The sequence below is a fragment of the Desmodus rotundus genome, chromosome 1 (genome assembly GCF_022682495.2).
Source record: "Desmodus rotundus isolate HL8 chromosome 1, HLdesRot8A.1, whole genome shotgun sequence".
NCBI classification, from domain to species: Eukaryota; Metazoa; Chordata; class Mammalia; order Chiroptera; family Phyllostomidae; genus Desmodus; species Desmodus rotundus.
Genome location: NC_071387.1, coordinates 36,943,460 through 36,971,205, shown reverse-complemented (window position 1 = coordinate 36,971,205; position 27,746 = coordinate 36,943,460). Strand labels below are relative to the sequence as shown.

Here is a 27,746-nt window from a genome sequence, read left to right as displayed (position 1 = left end):
TTGTAGGTATGGGCTTTGGATTGGTTGGTCTTCCTACAGAAGACATACCTGCAGGTAAGTCCTTTACTATTTCTAGGAAACAGAGCCCTATGTAAGCTTAGCATATATTGACAGAGGTGAATACTGAAGTGTCTGTGGGTGAAGTAATATATCTGGGATTTGATTTTAAGTCATCACAGCAACAAGGAAAGTGGAGCAGATTGATGGCACAGATTGACAGAATGTTAGTAATTACCAAGCTGGTTGAGGGATACATGGGAATACTACATGCAGTTTTTCTTTTGTGTATTCAGGAATATTTTCATAAAAATTTCTAAATGCAACTTGAGAGATAAACAGGTATTAGACATTAACAGTCATTGAAGGATTGCTATTAAAATGTGCTATACATTTGTGACAGCATGGAGACCCAGAGGGTATTATGCAGAGTGAAATAAGTCAATCAGAGAAAGACAAATACCATATGATTTCACTCATATACGGAATCTAAAGAACAAAATAAATGAACAAACAACATAGAAGCAGACTCACAGATAACAAAGAACAGACTGATGGTTGCCAAAGGGGAGGGTCTGAGGACTGGATGAACAAGGTGAAGGCATTAAGAAGTACAAACTGGCAGTTACAAAATAGTCACCAGGATGTAAAGCACAGCATAGGAATATAGTCAATAATACCGTCACAAGTATGTATGGTGCCAGGGCAGTGGCACCGACACACGCTGAACCCCACCCTGACTCTTGCAGACCTCAGTCACCTCTCTGTCATCCTCTGGGGTAACGCATGCTGATGCCCTCGGGTTGCTGGTTCCTACTGGGTATTTCAGAGAAGAGTCTATGCTGCCACGGGTCCATTCAAAGGGCAATGCAAGTACAAGATTCTGCCTGTGGGGCTGGTGTTTCTGGTTTCATTCCCCTATTTCAAAATGTTCTGGCCCAACAGCACCATCTCTCAGCCCTCAGCACCCTGCCCCGCTTCTGAATCTGCCCCCACGTCCACAGAATCTCCCTTCCTCTTGGAGTCTCTCTCACAGGAGCTTGCCAACCTGACTCATCTTCTGCACTGGCCTCGACCCCAGGAGATGAGGGGGACCTATTGGACTCCACCTGTCCTCAGACCCCCACCTACCACCTGAGGGGTCCTGCCCAGGCCAGCTACACTCTCAGAGGCTACTCAGAGGCCATCCTTGTGGCCAGAGACCATCGGGGCAGGCCAAGATCCATGGTGGGGATCTGTTTCAGGCACAGCTGCTGGGTCTCAACTTGAAGGCAGGAGTCGCTGGAAATGTCCAGGATCTAGAGAACAGCACATACCTGCTGTCCTCCCCCCTTATCTGGGCTGGGCAGGCCCGGGTGCGAGTGGGGCTGATCCATTCCAGTGAGGCAGTTGGAGTTCTGCAAAGAATCTGGAGACAGAAAAGGGCCACTGTTGACTTTAGAGGGTATTTCTGGGGACCCACAGGAACTGAAGAGACTGTGATCTGCAATGTGGAACCCCAGACAACTAGAGCAAGAGGGCCTATCTGCCAGCAGAGGTCAGCTCCAGTTCTCTGCTCAACCCTCTACCCTGCCCTGCAACTCTTTAGTTGGGCACTCGGGTTGAAGTTACCGGAATGTGACTACTCTGCACGATGAGGCCCTGCTGGTGTGGAAAGTGACAGACAAGGTACTCCCTCGGGGCATTTCGCCAATCCAGATCAGAATAGCAGCCACAGGAAACAGCACCCTGGCCCTGTCCCCACGCCCCTCATGCTGTCTGGGCTCCCTGCTGCAAAGCCCTCTGGCTTTTACTATGGAGATGTGTGGCACTCACTCTCCTGCTTCAGCCGCTCCTTTCCCACTGTTGACAGCATCCTAGGCTACCTGTCTGGTCACGTCGTCCACATGATGAGGGACTCCACACTCCGGCAGTGGTGGGAGTATATACGTGACACTGTGCCCTCCCTGAAGCCTGTGGGTCTGCACACCACCCTATCAGACAGGGCCTCTCATGGCTGTGGAGACCACTCAGGACATAGTGCTGCACTGGCGAGCCCACGGCTGGTCCGGACACTCCCTCTGCATCCCAGTGGCCTCCCTGCACTCCGTGGTGCAAGAGCTGAAGGGCCTGCCCAGGGGTCCCCACACCCTGGTGGTACTGGGGCTGGGCTCCTGCTTCACCACCTTCCCTCCATCCATCTTTGTGCAACAACTGTCAGGGATCCAGGCAGCCGTGGCTGCACTGCTGGCCTGGGAACCCCGCACTCTTGTGCACATAAAACTGGCCAACACTGGCTACAAGTCCGTGTATGGAGGTGACTGGTTCACCCTCCAGATGACCGACTCCTCCGAGCTGCCTTTGCTGATCCCCATGTGGCCTTTGTGGATGCCTGGGAAATGACCTGCAGCCTGGCTCTGCCAGACAATATCCACTCAGAACAGCTCATTGACCATAATGAGGTGGACGTCCTCCCCTCCTTCTTCTGTCCCACCTGAGCACTTGTGTGGTATCTGGGGCTTTGTGGATGGGGGTCCTACAGCAATAATGGGACCCTGAACTAACAGTGATCCAGAGAAGATTGGTTACCCCAAGACTTACCACCTAGGGTTAATTACTGTTAGCATTTTAGAGGCCATCCTTGCATACAGCTCTCTGTGCGTAAAACATGTATGTATGTAAGTTTAGATATATGAAATCTTTCATATGCTTTCTTTAATTAATTTCCAAATTTTTATTGGTATAATTGCAGACTATGAAGTTGTAGGTAATAACACAGAAATCTCTCATACTCTTTTAAAAAAAATAGAATACCCAAACTCTGTTTTACAATATTTATCTTTGCTAGCATGAATCAAAAGCCCATCCTGTTCCCTTAGACTCTTGGATTTCTAAGGTGACTTGATCTTTGTAATGTTTCCAAATATCTCCAGGCTAAAATGGACTCAGGTTAATCAAGTTCTTTTTATAATCCATTTGTGTTGAGCAATGGAATTCCTAATGGTACAACTATAATCAACATGTTATGACTGTTTTATGATGAGAGGTCCCACCCAATTAGGGAATTTTCCTAATCAAAGGCCCTCCACTCTCAAGAGAGCTTCACTGAATAGCTGTTAAGGTTGCTTAATTAGTAAGGTTAAAACATCCTTCAGAAACAAGGTCAAGAATGACATTTCTATTGTAACAAGTTGATGAAAGAATCCCCCAAATGTAGCACTCAGAAACCTTGGTGTGAAAATTCCTCTTTTCATCAGAAATAAAAGGAAAAAATACCATAATGGTATCAATGGAGTTTTCTTTAGGTACATTGTAGGTATTGAGTTTCATTAAACTTGTCATATAAGCATTTCATTAAACTTGTCATAAAGTGACCAATTTTTCATTTAAGAAAACTCTTTCTCCAAATGTATTATTAGTGTTTGAAGAAATAAGAATCCTTTTAAAAAATCTATGCACTATAACTATAAGCCAATCAACAGAGGGAACTAAGAAAAAAGCAGTTCTCTGAGTGTATTCTTTTCATATCTTCAAAGCCACTGAGAGGTTCCAAGAAACACTGTGTCAATCTGTGCAATACGAGGTGAATATAAGACACCTTTTAAACAGCCCTGGCTGGTGTGGCTCAGTGGATTGAGTGCCAGCCTGCAAACCAAAAGGTTGCTGGTTTGATTCCCAGTCAGGGCACATGCCTGGGTTGGGGTCCCCAGTTGGAGGCATGTGAAAGGCAACTGACCAATGTATCTCTTGAACATCAATGTTTCTCTCCCTCTCTTTCTCCCTCCCTTCCCCTCTTTCTAAAAATAAATAAATAAAACCTTTAAAAAAATAAAACATTTAATTAAAATGCTGTATACAACCAACAGAGCATTCGATAATCAATGTGCCTGCTAAAGGAAACAAGAGAGGATGAATCTACACAGATATGCTTGGTGGTATCTGTCCATTCAAACCACAGAGAATTATTTCCTCTTTCTTCCCATAAAATGAATATCTCAATGATGAATCCAAACAATTCTGTATTTCCCAAGTGATTAAATTCTTGGTGGATAGAATCAACTAGTTTAACAGATCAAACTAGTATCAAGATAACCAGAAAGTATAAAATAAAACAGACCACCTGGCTGGTGTAGCTCAGTGGATTGAGTACAGGCCTGTGAACCAAAGGGTTGCTGGTTCAATTCCCAGTCACGGCACATGCCTGGGTTTCAGGCTAGGTCCCCAGTGGGGGGTATGTGAGATGTAACCACGCATTGATGTTTCTCTCCCCCTCTTTCTCCCTCCCTTCCTCTCTCTCTAAAATTAATAAAATCTTTAAAAAAAATAAAACAGATCACATCAGGTAACACTTTCCCAATACCAAGGCTAGTTTACCTAGGGTGAATGACCTCTTTACATCCTTCCCACACTTTCAAACTTTAGTGCCAAGTGTAAGCAAATCAGCTAAGAGGAAGAAATGAAAGCCTCATATTTATTGAATGTCTATCTCATTCCAGGCAAGTGGGTATCATAACTGTCATTTTTAACAGAAGAAAATAGGATTCAGGAGATGTTATGTAACTTACTTAAGCTTGAGCATCTGTGAAAGGCTAAGTTTCAACATTTCATGTTCTTTCTACCTCTTTTTGCTGCTTCCAAGGCCAAGCTGAGCTTTACATTACTGGCCAAATGTTCGCCATATCTGCCACTTTCCCCCAATCTCAGTCACAAGCTAAGTGAGAATATAGATCCCTGCCCTGAGGAACACTGTGTTAAAATTGAAAATACAAAGAAGTGGAAGGAAGCCATCATCAAGTCTAGGGAACAGCATGAAGACCCACCTGCTAAAATTAGTTTCACCTTCCTCCACTCAGGGTCACTGAAGACTCAGGGTACGACTTGCCTCTTCCTCCCCAAGCCTATTTTCAAATCTTAGTGCCCCTCAGTGTGATTTTATTTTCACTTGGTAAACCTATTAATCAAACAGAAATTAACGGAAGATAAAATTCTCTTTCCTCAACCTGAATTTTCTCAGAATTGCAAATAAACCATAAGAGAAAAGCTTTGTGTTTATAAAAGGAAAATGCATGGCATTGTATGGGATCATGTGCTTGAAAGTACCTCGTAAACTGTTCTAAAGCCTATAAACCCTATGAAAGTGTACGATCCCAGCCAATGTATGCCAAGCAAGTATGCTAAGATAGAAAAACTAAAAATCATCTGGAAAGTCATCATGCATTTTCACCAGGAATAGCCGAAGGGTAAGTCTCTAGCCATCCATCCTCTTCTCCGCCCTAATCCTTCTGCTCGGTACTGTTGGGCCTCAGACCCTTTCTTCCCTAAACCATCTAAGCCCTTGAGCTGGACTTTCTGGAAATAGTATTCCAGACACTAAACCCTCTATCTTCAATTAATCCCTTCACCTCACCCTAAGGGAGACCCAAGACGCAAATACTTTGCTACATCCCTCACAATTGGAGGTTGTTCATTCTTTCACTGTCATGGAGCTCAAAACCAGGACATGGAGTGTTTTCCTTCTGTGCTCATCACTTGCCAACAATTGTCACCTCCCCTCGCACCATGTTTGACAGTCTCTTCTCTCCCTTTTAGTTTTCATTTACCACCCTTCCAATTACACATTAACTTCCCATATCCCTCAGTCACTACCATTCGTGAAAGACTGGCACATGGTCACAGCCTTCCTCTCCATCCCAAGTCCTGCCAATATGCTGAGTGACTTCAACAGCCACGTGGATAACCCATCTAACACCTTGACCTTTGGTTCTTGATCTCATCACTTATGACTTTCTTTGTGCCCCATCAGCCACCCACTTTATTAGTATGGCCTTAGACTTTGTCATACCCTGAAATTCCTAACTAGGAACTTCTCATGTAGACCCCAACTTCTTTTCCTTCAACTTAGAAATACTTTTCTATCTATTCCCACTGTGATCATTCATCCAGTTCATCAGGGCCCCGAACAACTGTCTTCTTCACTTTCATTCCTACCATCGGCCTGCTGATTTCTTCACTTTATTCTCCCCCAACAAGGGCCAAATGTCCCTCATTCACTTATGCATTAAATGTGTTTAGCAGTTCTGATGGATGTAGTGCATAACACCTAGTTGAAGTAAGTCCTTTTGAGGAACTGAATGTTGGCTACAGTCTATCATGCAAATAGCCATATATATACACACACAAAATACTCACTTTCTTCTCTTGCTGCTTAAACTCCATGATTTACCATTTGGCCAGTGATAGTCTTGCCAGTATCCCAAGGCCCTGCCTCTGTTGTATGGCATAATCGGAATCCATATAAATGCTGTCCCTGTCCTCTGACCTTGCACAGGAGAAAGTCACACAAAATACTTGCATTTAAAATAAATGTTCAGCAACCTGTTACATTCATTTGGTCAATGCACTGCTCTCTGTAAAGTGACTATTTCAAATCTATGTCTGGACCCTTCTCTGGACACGTTCTTATAGCTCCAGCTTCTCCTTGTCTCATAGTCAATGACCTCACCTCCTACTTCTTGCTCAACACGCCACGACCACATCCTTCCACACACTTTAAAACCTCTCCCCACTCCTCTTACATTGAGCATTTCTCAATTGGTTGAGCATATCTTTTCCCTTCAAAATCAATTCCTGGTCTTTGGATCCCATCGACTCCAGCCCTCTCCAGGACTTTTTTTCATCTTATATATCTAATTATTTGATCAGATTCGCTGGAATTTGAACATAGTCAAGTCTCATAAAAGAAAAATCAAAAGACTCCTTTGAACTCACATTCCTATCCAGGTCATCACTTTCTCTCTCCTTCCTGCCCTGTGGACAAAACTATTTTAAATCTCCTTTTCCTTACTCCTATTCATTCATCATGTTGTGCTAATCTTTTTTTAACTGTTGCTCCAGCAAAACAACCCTCATGGAGGTCATTAATGATTGCTAGTAGCTAAATCCAACAGATATATCTAAATCCTCATTTCACATACTTTAAGCAGCACTGGACACTATGAACCACTGCTTATTTCTTAAAACATTCTAGTTTTTTATTTATTTAAAGAAACATGTTTTTCTAGTTTCCTTCTATCTTTCTGGATCTCCCTTGTCAGTCTCTTTTGAAGAGTCACCTTCCTCTGTCTGATCTTTGACTTCTGATATTAGAGTTCCTCAGGGCTAAGAGCAAGATTCTCTTCTCCCCTCACACTGCCATTTCTCTCTAGTTGTCAGCCATGGCCGGAGTATAACAGGGGATCTGGCCAGATCACCAGGCACAGGGTAGGGATCCTTGAGGCGTGTGAAAAGCTGCACTCCCCAAAGTGAGGAAGGGGTTGCAGGAAACCCCAAGGCAACAGATTGAAGCAGGCTGAAAAAGGGTCACAACACATGTATATCCTGGAGGTGAACATGGCGATGCCCTGCCTAGGGCAGAGATGCTGTGCCCCTGCACATAGCTAGACACCTTCCTACCCACTCTGGGATCATGGATGTAGGAGGAGGGGCAGAGACGTTGTGAGGGCTGACACACGTGATGGATGCCAGCCTGGATTGGCCGGCAAGCTGGATGCTCCCACAGCATGCAGGATTTGGGGGAAGAAGATGTAAATGGGTCTTCAGGAACAACAATATAAATGAACCAGGATATCTGTATTAAAAATCTGCATGTACTCAAAAACATAGATTAATCTCAAGAATATTCTTGAGTGAGAGAAGCCAAAAACACAAAAAAATACACATACTGCTCTGCAATCTCATTTGAATGAAGTTTAAGGAGAGGTGAAAACTAAGCCATGGTCATAGAAGAGAGAGAGAAGAGTGGTTATGTCCAGTGGGAAGGAGAACATTGTAACTAAAGAAGAACACAGGGGAAATTTCTAGAGTGATGGAAACATTCTATGGCTTGATGAGGGTGGTGGTTACATGGGTGTATACAGATGAAGAAATTTATTGAGTTGTACACTTACCCCAGTAATTGATACTTCAATAAGAAAACACAAAATTAATTAAATAAAATTTATATAGTAATGTAATTTTTATAAAAGGGAAAATTTTGATGTACAAAAATTAGAAATTTTGATATTTCTATTTTACCAAATCATAATATAAGCCAGAGGTTGAAAAACTGTGGCCCTTGGGCTGTGCTGGTTTTGTAAATAAAGTTGCATAAGAATAGTCACGCCCATTTGTTTACAGAGCCTAAAATATTTACTCTCTGGTGCTTTTCAGAAAAAAATCTACCAACCCCTGTCCTAGGTCAATAGTTCATAGCTTTTTAAAGGCTTCATAATTATCGTGGAGAATCCAGTGAGAACTATGGATAATCTCCTCAAGAAAACACACAGCTTCTTAAATGTAAAGTGTTACTTACAGTTTCAGGAAGTTCATATGCTCTCTGAAACCCAGTCATCAACCCAACCTAACACCTGCTATTTGACATTTCATCACTACTTACTAAACCACTCTACTGAGAACAACCCACAGTTTGGCTCTCTCTTCTGTAACCCACAAATGATTGAACTTCCGTTTCACATTCTTGTTAGCTCCATGGAACTACTCATGGCCACAGCCAATAACAAACTTGCCCAGGTCACAATACCTGGTCCTGTATCAATTTGTTCTGTTCTTTCTATAACTGACAGACTATGTAATACTTATCCTTGAAAAACATTTCGGAAACTGTATCGCTTGGTACCAGTGTAAATCAAGAACACCAGAAAGGATGAACTAGCAGTCCTAGCCTCAATTCTAGAAAAAAAGCACAAAGCAATAGCTTATAGACAGAGGAGTGAGCAGTGTCACACTCACCTATGAAGACTATTGACACACTTATTCAGTAGGTCAAGATATAGGGGAAGTAAAAACATGCGGGCCAAATAATGGCATGTATGTGGATACTGTGAGCTGTTTTATAGCAGGGCCACGCCTGTGCATCTATTTGGTCCCTGCCGTGCCTTGCACATTGTAGGGACCTAATAAGCAATAGAGAAATGGATTAATTAAGTTATTTATAAAAACAAAAGTCATTATTTTATGAATGGTTTATGCTTCCTGGGACCACTGTAATTGTTTGATTTATTTTGCATTACATAAAAAGGCAATTATGAGTTACGAACACTCCCTGTGTTTTTGTAATCCTGATTTCATAGTAATGTGTTCACATGATGTATATCAAAGATCTACTTGGTGGGAGGCCTGCCAACTTATTAGCACCATTTATTGTCCTGAAAGAAAGCACTCACAGAAGATGAGGACGTGACATGTTTTGGTCAATTCCTAAAAAATAACGAAACAGTATGCACACAAAATAAAGACACTCCAGTCGGCATGGTCTCTGAGCTAATGCTAGTTCTATAATTTTTCGTTATTGCCTCCCTCACTGCTGTATGAACAGTGGGTGGCATCCCACAAAAGCTGATTAATGCTGCGATTTCAATTGCTGAAAATTGAAGGACTCTGCCCCATGCTGACAATTTGTTAATCAAAAATTGTCCTTTCTCCCACCAAGCAGGCTTTAGCACATCTTATTTTCTTCCCAGATGCACCATTATATACTCTCCCTGCAACCAGATTGAATGCTTTCTTTTCCTAACAAAAAAAAAGGTTTTATGGGTTCATCAAGAGGCTAAATCTCTCTAATTCCAATAAATCGACTCCCAAAGTGGAAGGAACATATTTCCGTCCATATTTGCTACTTACCATAACAATTGATAAGAGTCCACAGGTCTCTGCTTTCACTGAATTTATCAAAGTTTATGGAAGAGGTATTTTATTGTTTATACAATTGCTGAGAATTCCTAGGATTTTTATTGGCAGCCTGTGGTTAAACCCAGGAATGCCACTTTGGAGAATCCAGCCTAAGTAGTCGGTAAAGGAGAAATGGGTATCTCCATACAAAAGGATATATCTTTTAGGCAGCATTTACTTTAAAGTATTAGAAATATTCTAACTGTTCGAAGTTTGAGAGATGGCTAATAAATTTTGCAAATCTTAAAATTATACTAATGGCGAGTTTTCAATAATGTAGGAAAATATTTGCTAAACACAAAAAAGGTACAACTATTTAAAGAAACATGCCCATGTATTAAAAACAATAGAAGCAAATATATCTAAATAGTAATAGTTTTAACAAAGAAACAAGAAAAAACACACTGGAACTTTTCTGAACTAAAGCATTGGCATTCATATTCCAAAGTGAGTAAAGGTGAGATTTGAAACTGTGGCCACGGGGACCATTTTGGAATTCCCTCAAAGACTTTGAGTTTTATCTTCCCATTTAATGTTGACTTATGTCAAAATTATGCAAGAACTAGGATTCTAAAGACTTAAGATAATTCAGAGGAACCACAACTTGTCGCCAACTTATTTTAGAAATACTGGCTTTCTTAATTTACTTGTATACTTTGCCAATCAGAATTCAACTTGATGAGATTTTTATCGGCCGGATAGAGCCTTTTTTATCACAAGGGCTACACTCCTTGATGTTTTTCTACCAAACAAGTTATTACACAATCCACAAATTGTTGACCTTGGGAGGATTCATTTATTCCCTGCATTGTGCTAGATCCTGTAGGTGAAAAAGCTCTTCTTGCTTTAACAGTTGGCTAAGAAGAAAATGTGATTTTTAGAGAAATACTAGGGAACAAAAGTGTGTGCTGCAGGCATTCACAGAGGGGTAATCGAGGTAGGCTGGACTGAAGTGGCATTTGTTGGGCACATGTTAAGTACTAGTCATGAAGGATTTTATATACATTATCTCTTCATTTTCAACAACAGCACATCCTGGTCTTCATTAGGTTCCACACTCTATAAATAAGGTAGCTGGGGCTCAGAAAGTATATACCGATAACGCCCCCAAATTCATATAACTAATGCACTGGTCAATAGGATTCCCACTCCCCACTCCTCAAAGAAGACTTGAAAGAGAAGTACCAGTTTGAGGGAAAAAAGTAAATAATGTGTCAATGGGTAACAGGATAGGTCATCTGTAAACAAATTATAATTCATCCAATACTTCCTCTTCATAACAAGTTGGCCAATTACTTGAGTCGTTTTAGTAGAATTTTTCCTGCTTATAAAGTAGAAAGTCTGAGACATCAGAAATAACCACAGTCTTAAGCAAATACCTACAGTCTCTCAGTTACTCTTTCTAAAAACACAGTCTATATAAGCTGATTCCTATGCTTCATGGTTTATAAAATAATAAGGAAGAGAGTTGATCAAAGTGAAGATGTTTCAAACAGATTCTTGAGAACACATCAAACTCCCAGGTCACGCTGGGGCCATCAGGAGCCACGTGTTTCACACCTCATCTCATCCAATGTGCTAGTCAGGGCAACTTTCCCAGGCTGATGGCATTGGGACATTTTATTTAAAAACAAACAAGCAAACAGTTGAAGAGAAGGCAGCACCCTCTCTCTACAGGGAATGACCAAGATAAAAGTTCTGTTCCTCCAGGGGTGGTTTATGCACAGCCTACATCTTGGTCTTCACAGTGGACAAAACTCACCAGACTGTTTTGGAATGTCCACAAATCAGAAGCAGACTCAAATTGGAGGAATAAAAATTGCTCACCCTCTGAATCATTTCACCTCAGAAATATGGACAGAAACCCACACTTCTGTCCATGAAGCTTATTTCTAAATGTTTCCTGCAGGACATGAGAAAAACGGCTGCTGCCCTGCAAGGCCAGAGAGACACCCATACTTAAAGCCACCTTAACCTGAGGACTCCTCGTACCTCTGCTTGGGAACCTTCAGTTCACAGAACTCAAACCCGATCAATCCCTTTGGAATCCTGTTAAGTCTGGAGCACCCTTCTGCAGGTGCCATCTGCTACTGGTCATCTTACTGCAGTGGCTCGATAATTCCTTTCCCAAATTGTGGGAGAATCATTTGATCATCTTTTAGAATGGTGGGGTAGGTAAATTCATGGTATTAACTTTCATCCCAAGACAATGGAAATGAAATCACAACGGGGAAAGTCTGGAGTTATTTGTGAGTAGCTTTGAGGTTCTGAACAAGAGGAGATGGGGAGAAAGTTTTCACGTGTTTCTTTGAGCTGTGCTAAAATGCAAAAGAACAGTATGCTTGAAACCGGAAGGTCTAGCTTCTGTAACTTACTGTGTGCCCACCAGCAGGTCACTTAATATCTCTGAACCTCAGTTCATGCATGGCAAAGTCCTACCCCAATGAGTGCTTGATGAACACACCAAATAATACAGTACAAGTAAGACAGAGTGCACTCTGTAGCTGATAGATGACATAAATGTAAGGTACATACAAGTGAGAAATCTATCATTGTTACCTGCATCTGTGCTTTTTAACTAAAACTTTAATGGCTTTGTCTGTAACCTGGCATCATTCTACGGATAGTCCTTGAAGGCTGAAAGTTTACCCAAAAAAACCCCATCACATCTCAATGATGTCTTTAAAAAGAAAGGTTGCAAACCAAAAGCTTGCAGTTTATTCAAGCTTTTTTTTTTTGAGCTTATTCAAATAGGCTCAAAAACACCTAAAGAGGAATTTTGTTTTGGTAAACAATGCACTTTAATTTTGGTTTATCAAATTTGCAGGGGGCTCAATAAATCATCCACAAGTATAGGTAGATGATAGATAGATGATAGATAGATCTTTATTTCTTGGATTTCCTTTCTGATGCTTTGATTTTCTCTTTGCATGAAACATTTTCATTTCACTGTATTTTAGGAAGGCTTTGGTTGTGTCTAAGGACTCAGGTTGTGTAAGGGGTATGAAATGGTCCTGGGTGTGGTCTTTTAAACCATAGTTTCTGTCATCACCACCATGTTATTAAGCCAGAAATAGTTTCCAATAGAGACAAGTTAAGGAAAACATATAATGATATAATGGTCACTACAGAGATTCTCTATGCTCAACACTAAGGCAAGCTTCAGCTCAAAATTGACAACAAAAGTTTTACATATTACTTAATTTTAGATTTATCACCAAATTGAGTGGATGGTAGAGGAATGGATAGATAGATTTGTGATAGAGTGAATATTTTGTCACTTAATTGTAGAGCCAAGATGTTGAGTGTTGGTATTATCCATATAATTCCTTCAATTTTCAAGTATATTCTTCTGAACTTTTCATTAAAAACATATGAAGACTCCAGAAAGACCCTGGTCTGGTCTGCTTCAACCCACACTGGCTTTGAGAGCACATTAGAACAGCATTACTGTTCTGGCCAGGTAGCTAAATTGGTTGGTGTGTCCTGCCAATACACCAAGGTTGCAGGTTCAATCCCCATTCAGGACACATACAAGAAACAACCAGTAAATGCATAGGTAAGTGGAACAATAAATATATGTTTTTCTTTCTTTTCTCTCCTTTCCTGTCTCTCTAAAATAAGTTTTAAAAAAAAAGGAACAGCATTACCAATACAGAGTGGGCAATGCTGGTTCACCTACCTATGGCAAATCCAATTTGTAAAAACTAAGATTCTAAAAAGTGCTCTTTTTATTAAAAGATTATTCATTTGAAATAGCCAGAGGGTATTACCCATTGGATATGTCACTCTATTATTTCTTTCTGAGCTGAACTGGACTCCTTGAACCCTTAGAATCTCATTGTCTGGGACCTCATCCTGTGTCACGGAAGCCTCACTGATTCTCCAGTAAGTATCAGAATCTCCCTAGTGCATGACAAAAGGAGCTACTCCCATTTTATGTAAAAAAAAAAAACAATGTAGAAATCAATCATTCTAGGATAGAAGCTTACCATCCCAGACAATAGGAATTTTCTACCAGTAGAACCTGAACATTTTGAGAAGCTAAGTTAAAATTAAATTATTTGAAATTACAATGACCTATAGTGGGCCTCCGACCCATCTCTTGATTTCCCACCCCCACTCCCATTGCAGCAGCACTGAAGGCTGAAGTGGGTGCATGGCACCTGTAGCTTCTCTCTTTCTCTGGGAGGACTCCCAGTGGCTGCCTACTGTCCTGGACGGCAGCCCCCAACTTTGTGGAATTCAAATAACCGACACTGGCAGACATTCCCTGTTCACTGTCGGTACCAAAAGTATGTTCAATCTTATTCTAATTAAAGATCATCAAAATTAACTTTGTTGTGATATATCATACTTTTTTATTTAATGACAACTGGGAATATCCTGGGACACCAAAGAAACAGGCATGGGTTCTAAGCCCTGCCTATTTGTTCACAGAAGAGTTCTGGCCCTTTCTGTGAGCTGGACGCCTTTGGCGAGCCTATGGTGAACCTGGGTCAGAATATTGTTTGTAAAAGAATAAAATACAACAAATGGGATTGCCAAGGAAACCATTATATTTAAATACAGTTAGCAAAACTTTTTAAATTTTGTGATAAAGTAACATATTCACTTTTTTTAAATTTTTTATTGTTATTCAATTACAGTTGTGTGCCTTTTCTCCCCATCCCTCCACCCCACCCCAGCTGAACCCCTCTCCCTCCCCCACCTCCACCCTCCCCCTTGATTTGGTCCATGTGTCCTTTAATCACTTTATTAATATAGTATATAATATGATGTATTCGCTGGTTCAGTAACTATCATAGTTCTGAAGCAGTGATAGACATGAACTACAATTTGAGATTCTGCAACTTTAATGTGAAATGAAAATAAGTATGCTCTCTGTTGGTGACTGAGTAACAGGTATTGCAAATACTAGGTGACTGGTTGCCTACAGTCACTGTAGAAGGAGATGCCGAATTTCCGCATGGTAAAGGTGAAAATAAACACATGGATTTTTTTCCCTTCCAAGTTCACAAATGTCTAGCAGCAACAAAATGAAATGAGAGACTGAAATAAGAAAGAAAGTATCAGAGCCCTTAGCTGAGAGTTTATCTATCCCTCTGTTAGCACAAGCTGGGAAAGAAAAAGTGGGGAGAAAGAAAGACAGACCCAGAGAGATCAGTACTAGCAATATGAATGAAAGTGCGGTATGTGCATGTGCTGGCAGTTAGAGTAGAGAAAGAAAAAGCAGGAACAAAAAAAGAAAAGGCAGGAACAAAAATCAGATGAGAAACGAGAGACTGGGATGAGAAAGAACGCTTCATTTCCAAGGCACCACAGGAGGGGTTAGTTACAGCGGTGTCCTGATCCGGGGTGTGACCACTTTCACAGGCAATTCTTTGTCTATGCTCCTTTGTCTACTAGCATTCATGAAACAGGATGCTGGCGGGGAGGATGCAGGAAACCCGGCAGGTCTGCCAAGATGCATACCCCAAAGCCCACAGTAGCCACTGACTAATAAAAACAAATTTAGAGATAATTTCTTTGATTTTTCATTCATTTCAACAAGAACCAAACCTGTTTGTGATGGCCAATATTTCCCATGATATTTCTTAGATGAGCTGATATTTGCTCCTATTCATTATTCTGAATGAAACTCAAGGAATAATAGGGCCAACAAATGAAGTGCCAAAGGAGATTTTTTGCAAAAACCAATAAATTTGTATTCAATGCTTCCACCTTTCCTATAATTTCCTATAATTTAAATAGGTATAATGTTTTCATTATGAAGCATCTTAGTATTCTAAAACTCTTTAAAAATAATGATAATGATTTCAATAGTTTTTAATTCCATATTATTTTGTTCTTCTAAACCCACATCCAAGCAATTTGTTATAAAAATTATATTCAGAGAGAAAGAGTTCAAATAAAGGGGTTTTATCCCTATATAGATCAGTTACATTCAAACAAAAACAAAGAGAAATAAATCCAGTTACATTCCATGTCACAGACGATATATACATATATACTCCTAACTCTTATTGGATGACTTTCAACTAGTGCCAATGGGCCAAGATGGCTCTATGATAAAATCAATAAAAATCCATCATTAGTGTGGGAGTGAATTTTTAAGTACCTTGATTTAAAGTCAATTAAAATGTAACACCTATTGCTTCAAATTCAAATATTTTGTTATTATCCTGGACTATTTCTAAGAGAAGAGGTGCCCTCTTCTTGTTTAAGCTGACAGTTCACATAGGAGTGAGACATTAAATGGGCTTGTTCATTATTTTTAGAATGTGTGGCCTCTCCTTAGGCCAGGCTTAGCTTGAAAACTAAGCATGAATGGAGAACATGTGGACTGGGAAAAAATACCTATGAAGCAATGTAGCCAAGTTTTGAAAGACATATCAACAAGCTCTCTGAAGTCACTAAGGTGAAGACTTCAGTGTCATAAGCTAGATACCATCTAATCCCCTAGATTTTTTGTGGAAAATCTAGCACACAGCGTTTTGGGAGTCACCTCCTGTTGGGTGCCACTGTCCTCGACGTAGGTTTTTTGGGTAAAGTGTTGCCTATCAATCCAACAAATCCCTTCTTTTTCTCTAACAACTCATCTCATAATCTCTCCCTTCTGTATGCAAAAAATCAACTGATTTTCTCCATGCTATTTAATTTACATAAGTACAGTATTTTTTTTATTCCTAACAATGGTACATCTTAATTTGGGTTGCCCCAAATGTAGACCCCAGGTTGAGATTTTGAGTGTTGGAAGGTTCAGGAAACACAAGTAGCTTATTGATATGTTACCCAAACTTGGCTACACTGCCAGGAAGCAGTGTAACCACATGAAAGACCCCCAAGCCAGAAGCACCCAGACGAGCCCTTTCCAAATTGCTAACCCACAGAAACTATGAGAGATAAAGAAAGGATTGCAGTCTTAATCCTCTAAGTTTTGGGGCAGTTTGTTTCACCAATACTACAAGGAAGTTCCATAACAAAAATTGGGCAAAACCAGATTAAACCAAACTCTATAGGTTTTTGTTTTCCTCTACAGGATTTCTCAGAGCCTTCATATGCTAATAGGCATGTGTATCTCCAAGACTAGCATTTAGTATGCAGTATTTCCCAATTTATTTCACCGGGAAACCACTTCGATAGCTACCATCCAGGGATAAGTTTCAGAAATGCTGGGCTAAAATGGTGCTGTCTTCTCAATCATAGCTTTCCCTTTTCCCTGGTGATGTGAACTATAGATAACAATTTTACTTCACCATGATACTAAGTTAAAGAATCAACAAACAGTTACTGGCCAGCGCAGAAAGAGTGCCTTCTTGGTAAGGCATGTGTGTGACCTGAGCTCATTCCAGCAGTGTCACAGAGCAAACAGCATGAACGCTGAATGTCACTATTTGCTGTGCCAATAATAGCTCCAGGATGTGCTGTTCCTCCAATAGCTTGACAAACATTTCAATGCAGTAAAATTTTCAAAACTCTCTGGCTCTTCTGACTATCTCAGTTTTAAATAGAAAAGTTCTAAAAAGTTGCTGAGAGACAAGAAGGGGAGTGTTGAGAGAGAGAGAGAGAGAGACCCTAATCTCTTTGAGAGGAATGAAGGAATTAGGAAGAAAATTGTGAAAGGCCAGGAATGAGGATTAAACAGCCAGTGATTGGGAAATTTGCCCACTTTGTAAGGGTTGAAAAAGTAGAGAGACAGTACTGAAAACATTAGAAATAATTCATATTTCTAATCAAATATGTGAAGTGAGAAATAAGGTAGAGATCAAGCCTTAGTAAATATATAACAAGAGAGTATCACTTACTGATTTGATTTAAAAAAAAAAAAAGGAGGGAGGAGTTACTCTTCTGATTCCCAGTTACTCACTGTATGCTTATCAATGTATGATGTCAAATGGTCTAATCCATGACTCAGTTTCTCCATGAGTAAATTGCCACTCAGTTTTCTACGCCTTTTACCTAAGGAATTCTAAATATAGTCAAAGTCAGAGTTGGCACTACAGTGAGGTCAATAAGGCAGTCCCTTTGGGTATAAAATTTAAGAGGATGTCCAAAATCTCAGTTACCGAGATATATAATATTGAGTGCAATATTTTTAAAAAATCAAAATTAATGCAAATGAAATCTATGATGAACAAAATGTTAAAACTTTCAGTAAAAACAGGATCCGTATTACTGATTTTTCCTTTTGCCTCAGGCTCCTTTACAGCTCACATGGCATTGTTATGGAACCCTGAAAGTCACATACTTCGAACTCCACAAGCACATTTCACATGATCATTGTGAGAGACAAGCAATCAATGCTTGCATTGCTTTAGGCACCCCATGCAGCTCAGAGACCTTCTTGTACATATGTATCATATTATTTATTTAAGCAACTTACTTGAGGACTTTGCACTAGTCAAAATTCTGACAGTCAGCTTTAACAGACATAGTTGAGATATTGGTATGCATAGAGACACATGTATAGATGATATACCTGTATATCCCAACTATACTGAAAGGGATTTTCAGTATAGATGAGATTTATAGATGAGATACTGGTATATACATAGATACATGCATAGATATAGCTGTATATCCCAACTGTACTGAAATGGGTTTTTTCCACCACACACACACTTTCTCATCCCCCTTCTATCACTCCCCATTGTCAGTCACCTGATCAGCAGAGGTGGTTTGACTGTACTTTCACAGGTACGTGTAAGAACAACACATGGGATAGGAACTCAAAAACTTACACGGAGGAATCATGTAAAACACATGGAGCCCCTACCTCTTCCCAACAGGTCTATCATTTTGGTCAAACTATGAGGAGCGTATTCTTTCCTCCAACAAAGAATCTGTTCCTCTTTGATCACAATAGCTTCTACATATAGGATATAAGGCAGGGTCTTTTCAAGACCAAGATGGTACTGAAATGGTTTAAAAGCCCATTGCAATAGTCCCGTGGCCCACAGATTGGGACTTAGAGATATAAAAAAAATAACTTTCTTTTATTTGAATTATTAAAGTAATATATGTCCATTAGAGATAAGTAAATGAAAGAAGAAAGTAAGAGCCACCTACGATGGGATTATAAAATGGTGTAGCTGCTCTGGAAAAGTCTGGCAGTTCCTCAAAATGTTAAATACAGAGCTACCATATGACCCAGCAATTCCACTAAGCATATGCTGAAGAGATATGAAAACATATGTCCACAAAAAACTTGTAAACAAATTTTCATAACAATATTATTCACAATAATCAAAAGATAGAAGCAAATGAGTGGGTTAATTAAATACGGTATATCCATACAATATACTATGTTTCAGCAATAAAAAGTACTGATACGTGCTACATGTATGAACCTTGAACACATTATGGGAAGTGAAAGAAGCCAGACACAAAAGACTGCATATCATATGATGTCGTTTATATGAAATGCCTTGACCAGGAAAATCCATAGAGACACAAAGTAGGTTCGTGTTTGCTAAGGGCTGGGGGAAAGGGAAATGGGGAGTGACTGCTAATAGGTACGAGGTTTCTCTTGAGGGTAATGAACGTGTTGCAAGATTAGATGGTGGTGGTGACTGCAGAACTTAGTGAATATACTAAAAACCACTGGACTGTACACTTCAAAAGGGAGAAGGTTATGGTTTTTAAATTATATCTTAATAATCCAGTTCTTTCTTTAAAAGCCACCCATAAAAATACGTAGTTAATATTTTCAATGTTGCAAATTATCTCCTAATGGGTATCCACCAGTCAGCCCACTCAAAAATGGTCCCATGTGTTGTTAATGCAGCTACAACCTGCATACCTCTGAACTTTGTTGTCTACGAGCAGAATCATTTTCTTTGTGCTTAAAATTGCTGCTAAGGTAGACAATGCTTCAGGAACATTTCTTCCAAGCTTCCCTTCAACCCTAAGTTGAAATTACACTTCCTGCTCTCTCGTAAATATTCATTAGTGAGTATATCAATGTCAGTGGATGGTCTGTTGGTCCATAAGTAATTATTATACCTTCCCTGAGAAACCAACAGGTTTACTAAGCTCATATGCATATATGTATGTATGTATATATGTGTGTATACCTATATAATATACATAGTAAACTTTATTTTACTTAATGCTATCATTTTAAAAATTATATAAAAACAGTATTAGTAAGACCATAAATCCACCACCCTCATAAAATTGCTTTTATTTCTGCACGCATGCATATTGTCTTCTACATGATTATAGAATTTTTTACAGTTGCAGTTGCAATGTAATAATAATACACATTCTACTAATACTGAATAAACAGTACCCATGCATCTTTAGAATTAATATCACTGTGTGGTTTCATAGCATACCCTTGTGCAAAGTGAAAATGCATATAACCATTCCCCTAATACTAAATATTGTAGATAAAGTTAGATTGAATACCTTTCATGTAGAAATACATATTGAATATGGAAATAGTAAAATCTATTTAATATGCATATATAAAACATTTAGTCTAGGTTACTTCCCTAAGATAAATTTCTGCATGGGGAATGACACTCTCTTATTACAAATTATTATATTACCTTCCAAAATATAATCCATTCATAGAACCGCTACAAAGAATATGTGCCAATTCTACTATAATATTGTTGATACCTATAATTATAATATTTTAAAACTACTTTAATTGGAATATATTAGTTGTTTGCTTTATATATTCTTGCAACAATGAGCTTTTAGAAGTTCACTTTGTATTTATTCCCCCTTAATCATTTATTTATTCAATATTTATTAAATACTTATTGTGAGTGAAATACAAAGAAATGTACCTGTCCTCACAGAGCTTACAGACTAAGGGGAATGCATTAATATCCTCCTTTTCATTTATCCTTTATTAGTTGGGCTGTCTTCTTTAAAAATGTGAATTTTTAAAAATATTGTGTATTGGGGTTTTTAATGGTATAGAAGTTTTAAATATGTATATTCCTGAAGCTATCAATCATCCTCCTATGACTTCATTTCTTTCTTTAAAAATGAAGTCATCCTTCATATATATTAAATAGATGGTCTAAAATTTGTCAATTTTACTATAATTTGACCAGATGTTTATATTTTTATTCTCTATGGATTTATTTTGAAACTTGAGAAAGCAGGGATTTCACCTTAATTAAAATACTATCCTGTTTCTATAATACCCTGTAAAAATAATCATTACTTAGTCTCTTTAAACACAGAGTTTTGCATACATATCATTGCCTCGCATTGCTAACTCTCTAGTCTGCTCTATTCCTGGCTATTCCTATTTTTACTGTAGCAAAACTCTCTTTGGGGAATTGTTGGTTTATGGACTACCTGACGGTACGCTTTAGAAAAGAACATAATCACTGGATGCAAAATGAATACATAAAATAGTTAAGTCTATAATGAAGAAGATAGTCATAAATACTGAGGAAGGTGGAGTAGAGAGTTAAGAGTTATAGTATATTTGCATTAAAAGTTAATCTAGAAAACGTTAGTGCTGAGTCTGTCTTAAAATGAGATTTCCTGTAATAGCGGGAGGTAATTTAGTAGACAGAAAGCAGGACAATGGTGAATGCTGACAGGGAAGGAGAAAGAGCTACAGGCAGCAAGACAGTAGCAGCTGGGTCCGTGCTGGGGGCAGGACAATGGAGCGCACAGATAAACACTGAAGGGCTTGCCGACTGAAGTCAGAAGTTGGATCAGCTGGGGCAGGGGGCCTCTGGGCGATGCTTTATCAGAATGGTAGAAAAAAGCATGAAAGGCACAGTTTGGGGCCAGGCAGAGTGAGGAGGCCGGAAATTCAGGAGACAGCAGTGACGTGGCCACAAGGGATTTTTATGTATAAAGTGACCGAAGACAATGGATGGAGAGCAGTAACAGCTAAGCGGCAGGGAGAGAGGGTGGAAGGGAGGGATTGGTACAGGTCCAGCTGGCAACAAACTATTGTCTCTGAAAAACAAAAGCAAAAGCTACTGAAAAGACTGACTTCTTTGATAGAAAATAATACAAAACTTGAACATTATCCTCAGAAGGAGCTGACCTATTTTAAGATATAAATGCAAATTTAATTTTTAGTTGCTTTACAGAGACTGCACAGTGTGAGAAATTAAATAACAACTCCAGCGATGTGACCGAGGCCCCAGAATTGGTACTTGTGTTAATCTGCTTTTCCCAAACATCTAAGGACTTCAAAGCTTGCTAAACTGCTTCCCTACCCGTCTCCACTGGCCAGATAATCCCAGCGGGCACGACCATCGAAACCGCCACCAGCGCCCTCTAGGCCTCTCCAGCTAAATGCCTTGCAGTTCTTAGCCACAACATAACACATACATTGAAACTGTATGCCAATCATGAAGGTGGCTCTCTGAAGGAAATAACAGAATGAGGAAGTGATTATACTAGGGGAAAGGTCTAGAAGATAGTGGGTGTCAAGCAGGCAGGGAAATAAAAGTAGTTCTATCCTGAAAATTAACTCCAATTTAAGTTTGACACCATAAAAATGCCCAAACTGGCAAACGAAGGACTACAGTGGGATCTATTTTGAAGGCACAATCTTCCACATCAACAGGCGCATTCATTTTTATTGAATATTAAAACATCAACATCTCAGCTGTTCTGTAGCAGGGCCAACCTTCTTAACCCTAAGCTTCTTTTCCCGAAGTTCCAAACATCCCTGGCTGCTCTCCTTGGAAGACAGCATTCCTTTCAGAAATCCCCGTGTGGGTTATGTGATTTCTGGCGCTGTCCTTGACCTCAAAAAGCTGAATTTTTATGGCCTCACTTGCTATAAACAAACCTCACTTCAAACTCTTAGAAGCCTTTTTTAAAAAAAAATAAAATAAAAATACATTATTGATGTCATAAAAATGATAAGCCTTATCTGTGGTTGCCACCTCCTTACCCTAACAATCTCCTCCCAGATAAAAAGGTCATGAGTATCTGAAGTGCACACAGTTATTAACAGAGCAATCATTTGCTAACAGTCCCTGCTTTGGGGGGCAGGGGTCACAGGCCCCCAGTGAGTATGGAAATGGTGATGCTGCCGAATTTTGCCTGAATGCTAATCCCAGTGTGAATGATTTGGGTGCCATATCATGGACACAGCACACCAGCTCCCCAGTCACCTAATTGATCAGAACAGCAGTATCTACGGCAACTGGGAACTTGTTAGACTGAAGAATCTGCATTTCAGCAGGATCCCTATGGGCGTCATACGCACACTAAAGTTTTAGAAGCACTGTATATTAACATTGAGATTCACCCGTACAGCACACACTCCTCCTAGATACTTCTTTGTATACAAACTAGACCTGAAAATTTATTTCTTCAGAGATTTAGGCTAAAAATGTCAAGGGTCATAGAAAAAACAATCCCTCTAAATGTGAAACCACCTCATTAGTTTAGCCAATATTTGGGTATTTTTAGTATACAGTAGCAAGTTGCTAATTTCCCCTCCCACTTTAAAATACCAGTGTAGTGAAACTAAGGATGTAGTTTAGTGATGTCAATATTTTTTTTAATCATTTGGAGGAATCAGTCCTAACAGCAATGCAGATGAGTCATACTGAGAAACGATGGCCAGTGAGCTCATATATGGGTCTCTGAAAGAAAGTAAATCAGCCATAAAGATGCAACATTATTTTAGAGACCTAGTTCCTGAGGGGATCTTCCTCGCAAAGGAAATTCTTTCCTGAGGATTCTTTAGTGCTTCATTGCTGTGTTGACTTTGCAGCCTATGAGCCCGTGGGCACAACAGTGGTGCGTTGTACCCTGTGGTTTTAAGTCCTGAGTGGATGGGGGCAGAAAGAGGAAGCAATCCACTTTGGAGACCGGGCTTAACCATGCTCTGCCAAGCAAGAGCTACATGCTGATTCAAAGTTGTCAGTAATAAATACATTTGCTCATAGTTAGAACACCAGGTCATGGGAACAGAAGTAGTCCTGTCTCAGCAAAATAATGTTGAACTGGATCAATGTCTTCCTGACATTAAAAACCTAAATGCTAGGAACCGGTACATCTGTTTGACCTGCAGCTTACACATACATCCAGAAAAGAGAATTGTGATGGTGCCCTGGTGGACAGTGAGAGAATCAAGATAAAATACGTGGGTCCTATCAGCTGGCACACAACTGGAATCAATCTTCTTTATTCAAGTTGAGTAATCAGAAAAGTTATATAGCGTGCAGCATTTGAAAATTGAAGGATATCGTGCTGGCTTCGGCAGCACATACACTAAAATTGGAACAATACAGAGAAGATTAGCATGGCCCCTGCGCAAGGATGACGTGCAAATTCATGAAGCGTTCCATATTTTTAAAAATGAACTCAATCACCAACTTACACCATACACAAAAATAAATTCAAGGTGGATAAAAGACTTACATATAAGTCATAACACCATAAAAGTCCTAGAGGAAAACATTGGCAGAAAAATCTCAGACATTCCACGCAGCAACATCCTCACAGACATGTCCCCTAAAGCAAGGGACATAAAGGAAAGAATAATCAAATGGGACCTCATCAAAATAAAAAGCTGCTCCATGGCTAAAGAAAACAGCATTAAAATACAAAGAGAACCAACAGTATGGGAAAACATATTTGCCAATGATACCTCAGACAAGGGCCTGATCTCCAGAATATATAAAGAACTCACATGACTCCACTCCAGGAAGACAAACAACCTAATTAAAAAATGGGCAAAGGACTTGAACAAACACTTCTCCAAGGAAGACATACAGAGGGCCCAGAGACATATGAAAAGATGCTCAGCATCACTAGCCATCAGAGAGATGCAAATTAAAACCACAATAAGGTACCATCTCACACCAGAGTGGCCAACATAAACAAATCAACAAACAAATGTTGGAGAGGATGCAGAGAAAAGGGAACCCTAGTGCACTGTTGGTGGGAATGCAGACTGGCGGGGCCACTGTGGAAAACAGTATGGAATTTCCTCAGAAAACTAAAAATGGAACTGCCCTTTGACCCAGCAGTTCCGCTGCTGGGATTATACCCCAAGAACCCTGAAACACCAATTCAAAAGAACCTGTGCACCCCAATGTTCATAGCAGCACAATTTACAATAGCCAAGTGCTGGAAGCAACCTAAATGCCTGTCAGCAAATGAGTGCTATGGTACATTTACACAATGGAGTTCTATGCAGCAGAGAGAAAGAAGGAGCTTATACCCCTTGCAGCAGCATGGATGGAACTGGAGAGCATTATGCTAAGTGAAATAAGCCAGGTGGTGAGGGACAAGTACCGTATGATCTCACTTTTAACTGGAACATAATCAACAGAAGAAAAAAGCAAACAAAATATAACGAGAGACATTGAAGTTAAGAACAATCTAACAATAGCCAGAGGGGTGTGGGGAGGGGACAGTGGGGAGAGGGGTTTACAGGAACTACTATAAAGGACTCATGGACAGAATCAAGGGGGAGGGTGGAGGCAGGGGAGGGAGGTGAGTTCGGCTGGGGTGGGTGGAGGGATGGGGAGAAAATGCAGACAACTGTAATTGAATAACAATAAAAATTTAAAAAAAAAGAAAATTGAAGGATATCATTGCTCCAAAGATGCAAGAAAAATTATTCTTAGTAATACTGAGAAGTCACATATAGTTTTAGAAAGCAATTCTGTTTCCAAACACCCAGAAGGCAAGTAACTTTACAAATTTTTTTAAACAGTGATGAAAATAGAACTGAAGTGCCAAGCTGATATAAAAAGGTAGGTAAGGATACAAAAGAAATATAAAGAAACTAATATTGCAATAACTGACTAAAATTCATCTCAGCAGCAGTGCAGAGCTGAAGATACATAGCAGAAAACAGAGCCAGCATGATCAGGAACTAACTGGAAAACAGAATCCATGACGGCAGGGTCCAGCTAGAAAACCTCCATAAGAAAACAGAGAAGACAATAAAATAGACAGAGGTATCAGTAGATGAAAGAACCCAGAGACCCACTCACCTGGCCATTGGCGTCACTGAGAAACAAAGCAGGAAAAGTTTTTTAAATTTTTTTTTAAAAAGCAGAAAAACATATAAAAAGGTGAGATTTCTAGCTATGGTGGAGTGAGGAGGTCAGCAAATCATCTTCCCCAAAACAACTGTACACACTAATCTGTGGCATGTTTATGGTTAAAAAACAGCTGAACTGCAAGTAGCAACAGTAGGAGCCTGAGGCACTGTTGCCTAGGGCTGCCCCAACCACTCCCCCACCCCCTCCAGCTCCTAAGGCAGGGGTTCCGCCAGGGGAGTGGGTAGGCTGTGCTTCTGAGGAAGGAGATTCACCCCATTTGGAGTAGTGGCAACACCCACACTCAGTGGCCTTGGTGAAAGTGGTATCTCCATGATGAGTGAATAGAGAGGGTCACTTCTTGCCCCAGGTTGAGGTCTACCTGAGGCAAGTATATTCCTGGATCAGGCTTGGCTAGGGCTTGGGGATCAGAGCGAGGTTAACTACAGATGGGCACAGAGAAACTTTGGGGAGTGATGAAAATGTTCTGAAAACAACCAAAATAACATTGAAATGTACACTTAGATGGGTAAATTTTATATGATATGAAATATATATCTCAATAAAACTGTCTTTTAAAACTGTATATGAAAAGAAAAACTTTGAGGGTGAAAGGTCCAAGTCTAATGAGTTCACTATGTCCCGGACAAAAACTAATGTTGCTTAGTCTTTAACTTGTCTTGACAACCACTTTATTTTCATGATAAAAATTGTATAAGCAATATGATCTTATTCATACAGAAAAAAAGCCAAATGAATCTCTTGCAAAGGAAGAACAATCACACTGAACCTCAGCTTCCCCTGTGCAAGAGTAAATGTCCCAGTAATAAAAAGAAAAAATTTTTATAGAATTTTAATAGGACAAGTTGAATTCTCAGAATGAGAGACCAAGTTAAGATATAGCCCTTGTCAAGGCAATAGAAGTATAATCAAATGTGCTAATTTGATGTACAGAAGAATTAGTTTACCATTATAATTGATTCCTTTAACTAGCAAACTATATGCATTTCAGAAAGAGCTCGATTTGTAACCAATATATTTCCTACAATACTTCACAGACACACATCTACTGCAGAGCTGGAACAGCAAGTTCAATGGCCTTCAGTGACAGGCAAGTAACATAAACAAAGGGAGAAAGCCAGGTGTGTTACCACAGTATGCCAAGGTCATCATTTGGAGATTTCAGTGCTGCTCTTGACACTCAGCTCCTACGTCACAGAAACTATAGGAAGTGAGGGCTGTGGCAGACTGGGGAGAGTCCCAGCAGATTGACACTTTTCAACAATGGGAAACTGTGGCTGAGTCTTTTAATTTTTCAAGAGAAATCAAATACATAGGTTTTTCTAATAAAAAATAGTTATTTTACTCAACTGAAAATAAAGGGTTTATCCAGAATAAGTGGTATTTGTACTGTTTTATGCTACAGAAATCTCTTCAAATTAAATTCTCCATAGAATACATTAATATGGAATAGACAGAACTGGATTATATTTCAAATCCTTATAATTTTATGGATCCTAAATAAGAGTTGATTAAGCAATGAATTGTCTGTTATCTAGCTTGTCAGCATATTTAATGCCGATTTAACTCATTAGTTTAGCTCAATCTAACATGTGTTAAGTGACTAACATGTTATGGACCAGACACTGTGCCCAAGTCATGACCTGAGCCTTTATGGATGTGCGAGCCCACAGCTGACAGACACATACACTCGTTTCGTGACAGGATCTCAGAACACCACAGGGCGGCCGAACATCCTATTTGTGGAGGAGGATGGGGAATATGTCAGCTGAGAGGACGTTGCCACTGTGCCTTAAAAGATGGATTAAGTTTTTTGTAATCATGGTATCTCCCCTGCCAGGTAAGTATGGATTAAGTTTTTCAAAGCAGAGATGGGACTGGTAGTGGGTATCGGGAACAGCTACCCACTACCACACAGGTGAGAAAGTGTCAGTACATCCAGGAAAAACGAGACAGCTGGTACACAAAAGGAAACAGCACCCAGAAATTAAGCATTAACCTGTTCACTGG

General features: G+C 39.7%; 1 long non-coding RNA gene, 1 other non-coding gene and 1 pseudogene across 7 annotated transcripts in view; all 3 read left to right on the top strand.

The window, feature by feature from the left end:
* Nucleotides 1-27,746, top strand: part of LOC139440909 (uncharacterized) — a 126,228-nt gene that overhangs the window by 24,199 nt on the left and 74,283 nt on the right. The window contains exon 3 of one of the 6 annotated variants that reach the window (XR_011651204.1): nucleotides 27,441-27,571. The exons of the other annotated variants lie outside the window; for them this stretch is intronic. This is a non-coding gene — a long non-coding RNA (uncharacterized lncRNA). Of the gene's footprint in view, nucleotides 1-27,440; nucleotides 27,572-27,746 lie in introns of those variants that run through there. 6 annotated transcript variants of the gene reach the window in all.
* LOC112304321 (NXPE family member 3-like) lies at nucleotides 926-3,280 on the top strand (annotated as a pseudogene).
* On the top strand, nucleotides 23,908-24,014 carry LOC112304630 (U6 spliceosomal RNA). The gene has a single exon (XR_002974763.2). It is a non-coding gene; the product is annotated as a U6 spliceosomal RNA (small nuclear RNA).